General features: G+C 37.0%; 1 long non-coding RNA gene across 3 annotated transcripts in view; it reads right to left on the bottom strand.

Moving 5' to 3' along the window:
* Positions 1-310: 310 nt before the first annotated feature.
* The window catches only part of LOC141379546 (uncharacterized), a 249416-nt gene continuing 233114 nt past the window's right edge, over positions 311-16612 (bottom strand). For 2 of the 3 annotated variants that reach the window (XR_012396380.1, XR_012396381.1), the window contains exons 4-5: positions 2537-2704; positions 312-1800 (exon numbers count right to left, since the gene is read on the bottom strand). This is a non-coding gene — a long non-coding RNA (uncharacterized lncRNA). Of the gene's footprint in view, positions 1801-2536; positions 2705-5293; positions 5366-16612 lie in introns of those variants that run through there. The other variant, XR_012396382.1, reaches the window with a different exon arrangement.

Raw genomic sequence — 16612 nt, 5'->3', positions numbered from 1 at the left:
ACAATTATCAGATAACATAGCACACTGTGCACTTAATTGTGCTCAAAACCATTCAAGTGGCTTTAAGATAATTTATCATTTATAATTTTCTTTAGAGATGTAATGCACTCCAGAATCTGACAGATTGATTAGCTGTAAGCTATAGAACAGTCATCTCAACTGTTGTCGTACAGCGTTGTGCCTGGATTTCATAAATAGCCTTGCATTTACTAACACAGACTATATTTGAAATTTTAAAAGTAATTTGTGTTTGTAGAAAAACATAATGAGAATAATGTTTAGTGGCTCAACAAATTACAACAGTGTTTTTAAAAGTCTAAACACTTCATTGATCCAAGCACATGTGGTCAGAACACAAATGAGTCACAAATGAGGTAATGAAGTATTATGTCACACATGGGCTCTCTAAGAGAGACATAGGATTGCATGAGTTATCAAACATGTAGATTTACTTACAAACACTCACTTGGAAGACAGGAAATACATGTGATTCAGGAACGACATGGAGTGTAAACAATGCACAATGTAGAATATCATACAATGGAATAACTAATCACAAGGGTATAAATACACATGACTTAATGGAACTAATGACTAGCAGGTGTAAGAAACAACTGGAACTAATGAACCTTAGGAAACAGTGGGGAAACAAAACAAAGGATCACATGGGGAAGGTCACATGATGAAAACATAAGCACATGGAACGCAGGACCTGACATTAAGCGTTTTTCCTAAGGAGAAGTCTATCAAAGTAAAATGCTAGCAGGCATCTGTAACTTCGTACAATTTGTTTTAAAGACAAAATGCAACCATACGTAGTTCTGGCTACATAATTAGCGATCTCCAGAAATGTATATGGGACATTTTCAGAATAAACCTATGTTGAAATAGTACATTCTACACCCTGCGATTTTTGCTAAAGTGGATTCAATATAAGCTGCTTTTATACTACTATGAACATTTTGAGTTCTGAAAGTTAATAGCTAAAAAATGTGTAAAAAGATCAGGAAGTTTGATTTCTCAAGTCATAAAATGCCCTCTTTAAGCTTAAATCTTAAAAGCTTGGATTTCAAGAAAAATCATGTTACCATAATATTTTTATAATTTTGGTATTTAAAACAAAAAATCTAAATTCATAATAATAAATGCATTTTAAGCATTTTAAAGTAAAACAGCTGAACAAAATACAAGCGTCATAGTATTGAACGTGCTAGCAGTGGGTGAAACTCTGTGGGGAGATTTTTAGCAAATCTCTTGTATTTTCTCTCTGTATTTCACTGTTAATAAGAGAAGAGAAGGCGTTTGAGGTAACGTCTTGAGTGTTTGCCGGGGGCGAGCATCAGGGTGCTGCAGAGATGTTTTTTGAGAGTCGGGCCCTTACGGCTTGTCCCCAGGCATAGAGTCGGTCCCCTGCGCTGACTAACTCATCTTCTGCTCGTCTTCACTATCACTGAGGCTGTCTTTAAGTATTAGCCATTACTGAAGACAGATCACCGCAGAGAAAAAACTAATACATCTAACAGCTCCACTGTGTGTGTAAGATTGCCTGTACAGATGCGGGTGTTTGCGAGTTGTGCGATCTCAACAAACGGCACCATTTATGTCCTTTCTGTCTCCTTTACTATGTTATTCTCCTCTTTTAATCTGTCTTCCCTCTTTTATTTGTCATCTTGACTGCCTCAATATCTTCTTTGTACCCTCTCGCTTCTCTCTCACCCTCTCCATCCTCTCTCCTCCCACTCTCCTTGGCAGTCTCGTTCATCTTGTTCTTATCCTGATAGGGAGCTTTGAGATATGCTCCTGTAATCACAGTGTAACTGAATTAGTCTACTACATCACACTTACTGAGTATATAACACACGTACACACATATGCACACATGATGAGTAGATTCTATGGGCTAAACGCACACACAGAAGGACCAGATCTGCATAATAATATTGTTGGAAATTAATAAATGACATTGTAAATTACACTGCATGGCCGAGTAGATACAAACTAACCAATGACATAAGAATATCTGCTCTCCGCTGCCTGTGCTGTAAGGAACAGATTATGGCATAATGTGGTGTTGTAGAGACATACGTTGTGTTCTAACTGCATAAGCCATCTTTTTTCTCTGTTTTAACATAACTTCAGTGAGAGTCATGAAAATTGATGATTTTTTTCTGTTTCAACTTATTTAGTAGTGGCCCTTCCCACTGGGATAGCCAACCCAGTCTCATTCTGATTACGTACCCCATTATACATTTCTGGATTGAGCAAAATACATCCCGGGAGCTATGTTTTTTGCAGTTTTTGTTTTCGCAAATCCACCAGAGGCCGCTGTCGACTGACTGATCAACACCCTAAACCCAACCAATAGTATTTTAAGAAGTGTAGATTGCCCCGCCCACCCCCTTTCCTAAACCCAACCAAAAGCAATCCAGAAAATAGAAAAGCCCTCGCCTTATTTTTACTACACTTTCAGATTTCACAACATTCTCACCCTCTTATTTACTTGTTTATTTTTTTTTAGCTTCAGTTTTTGTCTTACCTGCTTTCTGGAACTGAACTTCACTCAATCCTCATTGTCACGGTCAACTTCGATTTATGTCTCAAGTCTGCCAACGCCACCCGGACAAACTGGTAACAGCAGAAAAGCCGTCCATACGGAGGTAAGCGTGCAGCTGGTAAGCGCAAAAAGGAAAGACATCATACCACCCTGTAGCAAAGATAAAAGATTTAAAGATAAAATGCAGCCATATGCACTTCTGGCTATATAATTTGTATTCTCCAGAAATTAGTTTTCAGAATGAGTCTATGTTGGTGATATCTCATTGGTTCAAATTCCCTCAGAACAATATATAGATTGACAGATGGAGATAACTATAAACCATTAGACATACAAAATCACTGACAGAAGGAGACCCATCAGGAAAAACAGAATTATCAAAGGAAAAGAATAAAAGAAAACAATTTCAGACAGACAGAATAGCCGTTTTCGTTCACCCACTGTAATGTGCATTTTGGAAAATTTTATAAAACAATGCTTAGTCAGAGTGAACTGAAAGTTGCTTTTATTACAGCGTGTTTTCAGGATGTATTTCCAAGTGAAATGGTATGATGAGTAAGGAGTGGGGCTTTCATTTTGTGCACAATTCTTTCATAGCAAACTAATGCTAAGAGAGGCGTAGTTAAGAATTTTGTAAATTAAGGTATCAAACTAATAGCAATAGGGAAGAACCACCACTATAAACATGAATGCAGATGTCCAAAGTTTGATTGAAGGTTACTAAAACAAACTTTTTTTTTCCCAGAGGATTAACTTTCACAGATTAATTCTTAATCTAAAGGCTAATAACGTGTGCTAGTAAAATGAACATTGTAAATTTATATTTCATTCAGACTTTAATAAAAATGGAACATACACAGTTTGGTACACATTTTGAAAATGTGCAGACAAATGAGTAAGATAAACTTATATATATATATATATATATATATATATATATATATATATATATATATATATATATATATATATATATATACACACACACACACATACATACATACATACAGTTGAAGTCAGAATTATTAGCCTCATTTGAATGTTTTTAGCTTTTTTAAATATTTCCCAAATATTTACCACAGTATGTCTGATTTTATTCTTTCTTCTGGAGAAAGTCTTATTTGTTTTATTTAAGCTAGAATAAAAGCAGTTTTTCATCTTTTTAAAATCATTTTAAGGTCAAAATTATTAGCCCCTTTAAGAATTTTTTTTTTTTCCGATTGTCTTCAGAACATGTAAGTTAAACAATAACTTATATACAATAACTTACCTAATAACCCTAACCTGCCTTGTTAACCTAATTAACCTAGTTAAGCATTTAAATGTCCCTTGTATAGAATTGTCTTGAAAAATATCTAGCGAAATATTATTTAAATCATTTACTAGAAAATAAACAAGGGGATTTGTGAATATTCACCCAATATTTGTAAAACATGATATATATATATATATATATATATATATATATATATATATATATATATTTAGTGCTGTCAATCGATTAAAAAAAATTAACTAATTAATCGCACCTTTTTTAAAAAATTAATTGCGATTAATCGCGATTGATCGCATTTAAAATACTGAAACTTGTAATTTTGGCTATTTAAATGTAAAATTATTGTAAACGCAAGACAAAAAAATATTTAAATTTAAAATATAATTGTTTAATAGAATTTTTGTTTAACTTGTAACAGAGATTTCTTCATGTAAACAACATACCCACAATAAACCATCAAGATCCTGGCTTGACAGCCATATTTATTACAGAAATTAAAACACAGGCATGTTAATGACATTTAAATTTCAAAACAATCAATGCCAATAAAGAAAACATTGATTTCATTGTTGTATTCTAAGTGGACTGCAAAAAAATGCCAAAATACAGGAACTGCAGATATGGAAAATAAAAAATTTTAATAATAAACTATAGAATACAAACTGTTGCACTCATTGTAAAGTTTTGTTGCTGTGAGTTGAGAACATTAATTATAGAGTAGAAACAATTTTGCTTGATCCTCCTTTACATTCATCCAGTTGCTAAGACTAGAAGTATCGCAAGTGCACAGAGACTCCCAAATGCCCGCAAATGAATGATAATTTCTTGCAAACCGGTCGTTAAATACATTGCACACCCCTCTCCCCCCTACTCAGATACATTGCTCACTCCACCCCTGACACCCCTCAACGGGCCTGACACAGACACACACACAGACAGACACACACAACGCGCTGCAGACGTTTTGGCCCCAACGGCCTTCCATACTGGAGCGACTCCCCTCAGATTCAACACGCATGATCACGTTCATCAAATTTGCTAAGCGTCCTAAAGTATTACTGTATTTCACAAGGATTCTTACACAACGACGCGAAGCATATGCTTTTGCTGCGTTTAATGAGGAAACACGCTAAACTTGGAGGGATCATGCTGAAAGGCAGAGTAATGCCCTGTCTTTGACAGCTCGCGACTTCACCAGACGTTCTGAGTACATTTACATAAGACACCAATACTCCGATTTTAACATGATTAAGATAATACTCTTATTAAAATTCTACCGTGTAGCCTTAAAAGGAACCTTACCTTAAAGAAACACCAAGTCACGAAATGCGGAGGATTTTCTTTCTGTTCGCCATGTGGTATCAATTTACAACAGATGTCGAAAGTTAAAAATGAAACACCTGAAATTGCATGAAACTCTGGATAACCTGTGATGCAACTAATTGTTTTATACTGGAACTTGCCTTCAAAAAGTGCTTCCTTGGTCTTATCCACATTTATTGCATGTTGAACACACGTCCACCACAACAGGAAGTAAAAAAACCCTGAACTGCATTAATTGCGTTAATTCTTTTTAACGCGTTAATTATTTAAAATTAATCGCATGCGTTAACGCGTTAATTTTGACAGCGCTAATTTATATATATATATATATATATATATATATATATATATATATATATATATATATATGAGCAATATTACACAAGTAGCAGTGCGATATGGCTGTATATTGTCACTGGTGGGAGGAGTGCGTTGGCCTTAGTGCCCCCACCAGTGCCGATATGCAGCCATATCGCACTCTACTCATGTGATATTGCGTTTATACAACAGTTTGATGGCATAATCGTGTATATAAAAACAAAAATTAAACATGAAGAGTCTCAAAAACCCTTTTGTAGGAGGAACTTCTTTCTTCCGGATTCAAATCGTAAGCTGAACGTTAAACAGCTGAGCAAGCATCTTTTAAACTTTAGATCTGTTATGTTTGCTTTTTGCTGGCTGTATGTGGGTGGAGTAATACACAAAGGGGAAAGAGGCTGTACTAGTGCTGATATTACTTAAATATATCACGGCTACCAGCCAATCAGATTCGAGAACCAGACAACAGAACTGTTGTGTGTGTGTGTGTGTGTGTGTATATATATATATATATATATATATATATATATATATATACATACACACACACACACACACACACACACACATATATTAAATATTCACAAGTACAGATATGTTTGACATATCTAAATATCTTCCACATTTTGTTTATGCATACAAAATAAACCGAATATGTTGCTTCTGTGATGTGTAGACACATGAGTAGAGGTGTTTCTGGTCTAACTAGATTACAGAGTACGTACTGTACGTACACAAAACATTTTCTAATCTGATACAAAGAAATGTTTAACTACAGTTTAAATCTGCCATAAGATCTCACTTAGTGAAGTTTTATGAACTAGTTTCGAGACATGATATAATTAATTGTGGATGGTCTCTCATCTGTAAAAAGCCACAATCCAATCAGATTGATCCAAAAATAGACTGAATTCACCCTACTGCCTTATCTCTGTTTTGAAAGAATCTGTAACGAAGGGTCAGACACAGAGGGATCCATTTGCAGTATATTTATTAAACAGAGTTTAACAACAATAAGCTCACAGATGTTATGCGTGTGTGAACTCACATCAAAAAGAGTAGTATCAAGTCGAAGGGCTGGCGGCAGGCAAACACAGGGTGAGTAAGCAGGCATGGGTCAGAGGATGGCGGCAAGGATTAAAGTCAGTATTCAGGCTAGGGTTCAGGGCAGGCGGCAGGCAAGACAAGACAAGACAAGGTCGAAATACAGTCCAAGGTAAGCAACGGGAAAGCAGGCAAGGATACAAAATGCTCAGTAGTGTTAGCCAGGGCAGAACAAGACTTTGCAATGATGTTAGTGTGTGTGCTGCTTATATGGGAGTGCGAGGTGATCAAGGTAATGTGCTGCTGGTGTGTGAGTGGCAATCAGTCTAGAGGATGACGTAATGTTAGAAGTCCGGTGATGATGACCTCTGCTGGCTAGCGAGGGGAATGACTGGTATCGAGTCGGTGACAGAATCCCCTCTTCCACCCCATCTCTTTCTTTACAGGGGAGTGCTTGAGTCCTACCTCATCTCGGACCCCCTTTATGTTAACTGATCAGGTAATAGAAAATTATCCGAGTTCAGAGCTTTGTCCCAAGACAGCATGCCACCCCTGCTGATAGCAACAGGCAATATCTAAGTGTGAACTCTTGAAACTTAATTCAATGCCCCTTTCAATTGACTCTGTCCCTTTAAAGAAAGGTTACCATGTTTTAGAAAACTGATGCTTCTTATTCTGTAAATGGTACTGCATTCGTTCTAGATGGAATACCTTTGTGAGTTTGCTGAGAATGAGGAGACTGAAAGAGGGAGGAAATTTATTTTTACCAAAGTTTTAGCTGCTAAAAGAAAAATGCTTTTGAGACCTGGATAAACCAAGTGCATGGCTTGAAACCCCAAACAAAATTAAGAATTAATGTTGTTCAATAGTTTGATTTGTGCTTTCAGAAAAAAAGGAAGATCTTGCAAGTCTTGAAGAGTAGGACATAAAGCTTAACTATATGAAGCAGGATTGCATCAGATATCTTAAATTTATCACATTTTGGGCAGACAGTACTGTTTTGTTTTAGAGAAATAGACTGAAATACATTAACTGAATAAAATCTAGCATGCTCATTAAAACAAGTCATGTGATTTTGTTTAACAGATCATGTGATATCAAAAATGGGTGTAGTAGGACAGCGTTAGTGGACTGACCACTCTGCAAAACATCTGAAATCTTGTTTTGATCATTCTTAAATCCCTTAGTCAAAGTCTGTCATCAGTGGTTCAGTATTATTACATCCCAGAACTTGATTGGCTGTGCTCCAAAAGACCATCTTTTAAAAAAAAAAGGTCCTCAGTGGCTTCTCCTATTGCACCAAAAGATACATTTGTTCTCATTGACTCATTGGATGAAAATGGTGCTCAATTCTCAAATGTTTTATGCAATGTTTTGAATTTACACATTAAGTCTAAATCACATCTTTGGTTATAAACATAGCTAATTATAGACAGAACAACAGACACAATGGCCTTCGGCTTCCTTCAGCTTAGTCCCTTTTTTACCATGGATCACTACAGTGGAATGAACCGCCAACTATTCCAGCATATGTTTTTACGCAGTGGATGCCCTTCCCCCCACATCTGAGTACTGGGTATACACCCATACACTCTCACACTCTCACACACACACACACACACACACACACACACACACACACACACACACACACACACACACACACACACACACATTGACTAATTCACCTATAGCTCATGTCTCTGGATTGTGGGGGAAACCGGAGCACTGAAGGAAGTCCAATTAAACACTAGGACAACATGCAAACTCCACACAGAAATGCCAACTGGCCCAGCCAAGACTTGAACCAACAATCTGCTTGCTGTGAGGCAACAGTGCTAACCACTGAGCCACATGCCATCCTCTTTTAAATCAAATAATACAAAATAACAGGGAGAATGACAGACAGAACGTCAGACATGACATAAAGATAGAAAGGCAGACAGAGTTACACAGTCATAATAACAGACAGACAGAACAACAGACAAACAGAAATACAGACAGAACAACTGACCTAATGATATACAGAACAACAGACAAAATGACTGATATATAGTAGGCTGACAAACATAATTAAACAGACATACTCTAGACACAGACAGAACAACAGACAAAGGAATTATAGATAGAACAAAGATAGAAAGAAAAAATACAAACAAAAAAACAGCAATAGACAGAATGATAGTCAGAAATACAGATAGAACAACGGAGAAAGAATGACAGACAGAATATCAGACATAGCGATAGAAAGAACAGACAAACTGACAGAAAGATAGAATGAAAACAACTGACCTTATGATAGAAAGATAGATAAACAGACAATATTATACAGACATTATTACAAACAGACAGAACAACAGACAGAAAGAAAGAACAATAGAATGACAATGACTGAAAACAAAAAGAAAAGGACAATTTAAAGACAGAATAAAGACAGAATTACAGATAGAACAACAGAATGATAGACACAATAGCCCCTTTCACCCATACAGATCATGAGTGAACAGGCCCTTTTTTTAAAAAAGACTGGTAAATTCGTTCAGGCAATTTTCCAGAAAGTGATGTTATAACATTACCAGTAATATGCCAGAATGCTGCGCTGTGTGAAGGCAGAGGGAAGATTGCTAGAAAGAGCACAATCACCTCTAGAACATGCTGAAGTGAGACGTCTTCTCCAGCCAATCAGAAAACTCAAACACAGTCACATCCGCGCTGTTTATGAAAATAAAAAGCCTTTGAATATTTTTCCAGACACATTTAGCTGCTAGATGTTAGTCCTATAATGTTTCTATGTTCCTTCTTAATGCCAACTGTGGAAAAAAATTATTGATAAAATGCTTATGATAAGCCATCGTTTGTTTACCTTCAAGCTCTGCTTTAGTTTGACGCGTGCATGTGAAGCTGCTGGTGAGCAACAGCACTCACACATAATTTGTACACTGCAAAAAAATGCTTTTCTTAGATTTTCTGTCTTGTTTCTTGTGTAAATATCTCACAATTCTTAAATCAAGAAGAATTTTCTAGACAAGCAAAACATATTGTCTTGTTTTCATCAATAATATGCCAATATTAAGTCAGTTTTTTTTCTTAAAACAAGCAAAATAATCTGCCAAATCTTGTTTTTTCTTTTGACATAAGATTATTTTGCTTACTCCATTGGCAGATAATTTTGCTAATTTTAAAGAAAACTCACTTAATTTTGGCATAATATTTTTTAAAACAAGACAATGTCTTTTGCTTGTCTAAAAAAATTCTTCTTGATTTAAGAATTGTGAGATATTTAGACTAGAAACAAGACAAAAAAATTTAAGTAAGAAAAGCATTTTTTGCAGTGTACCATCAACGCTTCTGTGTTTACAAATACAAGTGCAGCTGTTTAGAGGTTATTTCTGGGAAATGATGTCAGAATTTACCAGTATTGTGGAATGGATGTGTGAAAAATTCCGAAATGTTCTTGCCTGTGTGAGCAGCGCTTTTTTAAATATACCAGTAAAGTCGTTCCAGTAATTTTATGGATATTTACCGGTATCACTATATTCAGAACAGGTAGAATTTGCTCCACCTATTCAAAAACAAATTAACACTAGCAAAAAAAAAAAAAAAAACACTAGCAAAATCCCCATATTAGACTGAAACATCCACATGTTTTTGTCTTGGCAGTGTTTGTCCTTTAGGTTCAAAAGCAGAGAAGGTAAGAAAATGAATGTGTTTTGTTCTCCATAATGTTGTTTTATGTCTGGGCTGCAGGTGTGTGGGTGTGTGCATGTGTGTGTACAGGGTCATCGGCTTCAGCGAAAGCCACGGACTGCACACTTCACTCCGCCAACAGCTCCTGCAGCAAGGCTAATGCACTGACCTCATAGTTCACAGACACACAAAGAGAGAGGCCGGACAGCGGAGATTGAAAGGGAAAAGCAGAGAGGGCTAAAGACTGAAGGTGACATCCCAACCCCCTGTTCTCTGACAACATCCCTGAGGTGGCTTCTCATTAGGCTTCAGATTATCACATTATTTCCTCCGGATCGTAATGAATGCTCTCTGCTGACCCCGTGGGCCGTTACATCATCAGCTTTAACCAGTCAAAAACAGTCCCTTCTCTTTCTTTTATTAATTTAACTGCATTTTTTGTCTTCAGGCCCATAGCCAGTTATGAGGTCACTAAGGTGTAGACCACAGCAAATGTTCATGTTCAAAGCATAAATGTAAACATTTATGAATTTAAAGGGCATCTATGATGTAAAATCATCTTTTGTAAGCATTTTGGATTGAACTGTATCCAGGTATATAGTGTGTCATACCATCACAGTCATACCGAGATAATTTAAAGACAACACGTCCCTTTTTTTAAATAAACTGACATTAAAATAGGATCCAAATCCCTCCCGTTTTTATAACCACTGCAATGTGACGTAGGAGTGCGGTTTCTCCACCCACCGAATTGACTGATTGCTGTGTATTAACATGTCTCTGTAGTAATGTGTATAATTATATCAACAACACAGGACAAGCGCAAAACAACTGGGTGTAAAAAATCTGTTCAAGCTTTCTGTGAGTGCATGTTTGTAATGAATTACAGCAATTTTACTGTCTTTATCACCACAGCCTCATGTCAGTACAATTATAAAAGAATACGCTTAATCCTGGATTGTGGACATTAAATCAGTTTTGTTTTGTACATTAACATAACGGATATCCAAACAGCAGTGGATATTAATGTGTATCCTGTCATATTTAAGTATAAAAACAGTGCAAAGTTAAATGTCTGTGTGTGTGCATGAACTTTGTGACGACATTGTTTGTCATTCATTGTTGCAGAAAGGGTTGAAAAAACTTCACAACAAATTAATTAAGTAATCATTGGGAAAGTTCTTACTGTGGTATTAATCACAAATGTTATTTGATAACTGCTTCCTTCTTGTCTGTCTCTCTTATCTTTATCTGACACAGACGAGGTGGAGATTAGGGCACACAATTGATGCCCACTTTAACAGGAATGTGGGAATGGTGGGCGAGAAGAACCAGCATTAAAAGCACAGGCCACAAAAGCAGCTACATAGTGTTCAGAGCAGAAAATGTCAACATTCTGAAAGGTATATTAAATAATCTGATAGGTGTCTTGAAATTTTACAGAAACATTCTGGAGACATAAAAGACTATTTTTGGACCTTTTTTTCAGCTACTTTTTTTTTCTTCAAAACCTACTACATGTTGGCCAGTACTATGTAATAAGTAGCTGAAATAAGCACAAATGTCAGGTCATGTCAAAACATCTTAAGGACCCCAAAATCTCCTCCGACCTCTGAGGGTTAATACTTGAATAATTAATTCATTAATTAGGACATTACTAAAGTGTGAAGAGGGCAACGCAGTGGATTGCGCTTTCGCCTCACAACAAGAAAGTTGCTGGTTTAAGCTCTGGCTGGTTCAGTTGGCATAGTGTGTGGAGTTTGCATGCTCTTGCTGTGTTTGTGTGGGCTTCTGTCGGGTGCTCCGGTTTCCCCCGCAGTCCGAAGACATGCAGTATAAGTAAAGTGAATGAGCTAAATTGACTAGTGTATGTGTAAATGCAAGAGTGTATGGATGCAAAAGGTTTAATTGTATTGTTTTTGTTTGTTTTACATGGCAATATCAGGCAACACTTTGCCATAGGCACTTCAGCTTACAGGCAGAAAGTGAAATAGGGACATGTGGATAGTTTATGGCTGCGGAGACCACATTGGGTAAGACAAATGCAATGATCATAATATCATTAATATGGGACTGTGCCAAATGCTATCAACATACAATCATTCATTTTTCTTTGGCTTAGTCTCAATTTCAGTTGTTGCCACAGCAGAATGATCCACCAACTATTCCAGCATGTTTTATGCAGTGAATGCCCTTCCAGCCGCAACCCAGTACAGGGAAACATCCACACACCAATTCACACACATACTCATACACTACAAACAATTTAGTGTATTCAATTCACGTATAGCATGTCTTTGCACTGTGGGGGAAATCAGAGCACCCGGAGGAAACAAACACCAACACAGGGAGAACATGCAAACTTCACACAGAAATGCCATGTTATTAACAGTGATATAATAACCTTCGTACAAATAATCTGTAGAAAAAAACAGAAGCAAAAACACTGGCCCCTTGCAAAGACAAGATAAAATTAAAGGGATGGTTTACCCAAAAATTACAATTTTGCTATTGTTTACTCACCATTCACTAAATATCTATTTTAATTCACTACATAAAACCTATTTTAGTTTCTTTCTTCTGTTGAACTTAAAAAATATTTCATAAAAACATATTCTCAATCAAAGTCAGCCAGCATTTTTCAAAATATCTTATTTTGTGTTCTACAGAAGAAGGAAATGTATAATGTTTTAAGACCTCACTTTATTTAGAGAGAGAGAGAGTAAATGATGAGGTAATTTACATTTTTGCTCACTTATATGTTTTATTATTGCAGAATTTCTAAAAACCAACAGACCTCACTGATTTATAAAACCTGGCTGCAGCCATGTTTATTCTTCCTCTTTCTTTCTCCCTCATATCATTTCTGTTTCTCAGAAAGGTTTATTTGAGGGACTCTGTCAGCTTTTATTCAGGGACTTCTCTCAGCTTGTTCCAGTTCCATATGTGTGTGTGTGTGTGTGTGTGTTAGAGAGATGAAGCCCTTGATTTTCACAGCTCAGTTCAGACCTCAGTGAAGAAGCTCTTAGGCCATCTGACCCAAGTGAGAATAAGACTTGTGAACATGGAGGAAGAGCTGCTGAGAAGAAAAAAAAAAGAAAGAAAAAAAAAAAAACTTTTCCAAACGTCTTTAGTCATTGTAGCCCTGCAATTTACAAAGCATAGTTTTAAAAGTATGAAGGAAGTTTAGAAAAAAAGGTACGACATATTTCATAGCTTTGTTTTGTAATAAATACAAATTTACCTTTTAAGTTTATGTTATGGATGGATGTAGGGCTCATGGGGATTAATCAAAAAGTCATTGAAATCAACATTTAAAACATATAATCAATCTAATTTTACCAGGTCATTTTTTTCAATTAATTTCTCTACAGTGTGTGGAGTCACGTGACCCCGAACTGTTTATACTTCTGCGTCGAGTGCACATAAGGTCCAGCACAGTCTTCGCAAAGTTTCTGAAGATTGTGGGTGTTTACAGCGCTTTGACTGATAAATATGAATCTGGCTTTGCTAAACTAACTCCAAATGAGCCAGTGTCTCCCTTTGCATTGAACATTAAGTGTATTACATTCAGAGATGTTGCTCATGTTCACACAGCTACATTACACATCAACTAAAGTTTAAAATATTGTATCGTAATGGATCACCCCTTTAAATTAGATGTTAAACACATTTAGGGTAGGCTACCTAAAATGCACATTAACATGTTACTTTTTAATGCATGACTTGAGATAAACAAGCAGTATTTATGATAACAATGTCAAACTATATTGCTGACGTAGCCGAAAAACTTTTTAAATATGTCTTTCTCCATATGAGCTGTTGATCAGAAAACTACTCTGTGGTGTTACCAAGATGGCTGCTGAATGAATTGAGTTCGCTTAAAAAGACATTGATAGCTTTGAGAATTTTAAGTCAAACTAGTCTAATCTGTTGTTCACTTTTTTTAATTTATTTATTTTTTTGTTCTGTGGTACATCACAGAGATTAGGAGTGAATGAGAGAGAAAGACAGAATTTGTCTGATCTCAGCAGTGATTGCATCTGAGGTCACAGGCTTTTTGTCTGCTTTGTAAACACATTACTCTATTTTCCCCCTGACAGAGAGAGATTTACACAGATATAGTGAAGAAATAATCAAAAGAAAACATTGCTGTTCCAAGAATTTCTCATTTAACTTTAGCATTTTCTAATACAATGGATTGTGGGAACATACTTTTACAACACAATTGCAGGAATGAGAGTCATTGAATCTCAGAGGTAATTTGACTGACTATTGTGAGCTACAGTACAGGCAGTGACAGATGTATAAGCGCATTTCATTTAGCTAGTTAGCTGTTAGCAATACAGATAATAACTTGCTATTATTTTCTTTATTGAAAAAACAGTAGCGCACACAATGGTTTGTTCAGGCTAAAAGGTTAACTTTTAATTAACAAAACCATACCTGTAGGATCAGCATGTACTTGTACCAACCCAAAATCCACATCGAAGGTGCTGTATGTGCATTTTTGACTCTTCTAAAGCATAAAAATACCATATGTTTATGATATTTAAGAAACATAAAGAAACTGATAATTAAGTTTTTAGATGTTTAAGAAACATCCTTGAGCAAGTGAACATTCTTGTTCTTGTTATTTCTCTGAAAAGCAATGCTAAAGTCAAATATTCTGCTTTGAAAATTTCTGTTACGTGGCAGAACGTCTGTCTTTGTTTTAGTCATGTAACCCACCCAATGCAAGTTTAGCTAATTATATTTCAGCCCCCCGGGTGGCCTTAGTGGAAAACTGCGTATTTCATTCATTCAGTCAAAAAGGCTCTGAATGTGTGCGTGTTCATGACCGAAATGCAACTTTCAGTAGAAAGTAGCAGACTCTGAATTGAAACATTGATTCAGAGTTCCACATGAGGTGGTTAATAATTTGTGAATAATATAAATATTACGGATGTAAAGATTAGGTGAACAGGTTAACATTGTAACGCTGTATCCTAACAACATGCTACATGAGATTTCATAAGCAATTTGGCTGTTAGCACTAGACGAAACACAACATAAATTTAAATACAGCTATTCAGAAGCAAAGAATAGTGCACTTACTGCACCCCAACGAAATGGTAAGGCTTATAATCTAATTAATACACATTAAACCTCTTTAACATTATTGAATGTACATGCTCACACATATGTGTTGGCTTGCACTGAGTAGCAGTTCTAAAGTTCAATTGAAAACAGTATTTTTTTAATTTCAAGAACGTTCGAGGTTACAGAAGTAACCCTTCGTTCCCCGAGGAGGGGAACGGAAGTACTATTAAGTGGATTTGATCTTTGTGAAAATCCACGAAATGGGAGGATTTGGTTCAGAAGCCGCTTGTCTGAAAGAGTATTGAACGGGCCAATGAATGCAATGAATTGGCAGCGTAAGCTTACACAGGTGTGCTACATTGCCAATTATCCCAGCATATAAGCACACCTGGAGTGAGCAAATGCCATCCTTTTAAGCTGAAGAGACTTTCAAACAGCTAAGTGACAGTCATTATGGCGACGGAGTATAGCACTTCTGTTCCCCTCCCCGGGGAACGAAGGGTTACTTCTGTAACCTCGAACGTTCCCCTTCGGTTGGGGAACTACAGTGCTATTAAGTGGATTTGATCTTTGTGAAAATCCACGAAATGGGAGAACTATGGAAAGCGCCATAATGACTGCACCTTACCAACGCCCCCGATGAGGGGATAGTCAAGCAAGCGTGACGCACCCACATCATGGGAGGCGCGGTCCTCCAACGTGTCCCTGGCCCTAATTTATCCTACTTCAACAGAAGTCTTACGGATTTAGATATATTTTTTGGGAAGTCGTGAGCATCTAGATAATTCTAGGAAATACGACAGTACGTTGGGAAGCGTGCAATCCCGATAGGGAGGACGCTGCAGAGGCCATCCGTTACCCAAGGGGGAATAGATGGCAGAATTTACATATGGACTAGCCCTAAAAAGGGGGAGTACACATAGCAAAAGAGTGGTTAGCGGAGAGGGAAGACACGGGTCCGCCCAGGGAGGGGGGAACTTAACCGTGGCGGAATAAGCATATGGGATCGCCTAGTGGGGATCACCCATAGCAAGCACCTATACCCAAAACGCGGGCTGACCAGTGGGCAGACCAACAACGTAGTGGGCCAGCAAGTGACTCCTCCGCTGAGTCAGTGCTGGGGGCCACAGAGGAATCTGCAGGGCTCACCTGACGGGGAACTTTACTGACAGATAAAAAGGCGCACGTACCTCCTTGTTAGGGAGAATGGCGCAGCAAGCGTGTTTCAACACCCCACCGAATTGTTTCCTCAATCACCAAGGGTTACCTAATACCCTTGAGGAAACCGGCTCCACTCGCAAATTGTAAAACCTTGCAAATCTGTTGGG

This window comes from Danio rerio, chromosome 20, assembly GCF_049306965.1.
Source record: "Danio rerio strain Tuebingen ecotype United States chromosome 20, GRCz12tu, whole genome shotgun sequence".
Lineage (NCBI taxonomy): Eukaryota > Metazoa > Chordata > Actinopteri > Cypriniformes > Danionidae > Danio > Danio rerio.
The sequence above is the reverse complement of the archived record's forward strand: the minus strand, read 5'-3'. Positions and strand labels throughout refer to the sequence as shown.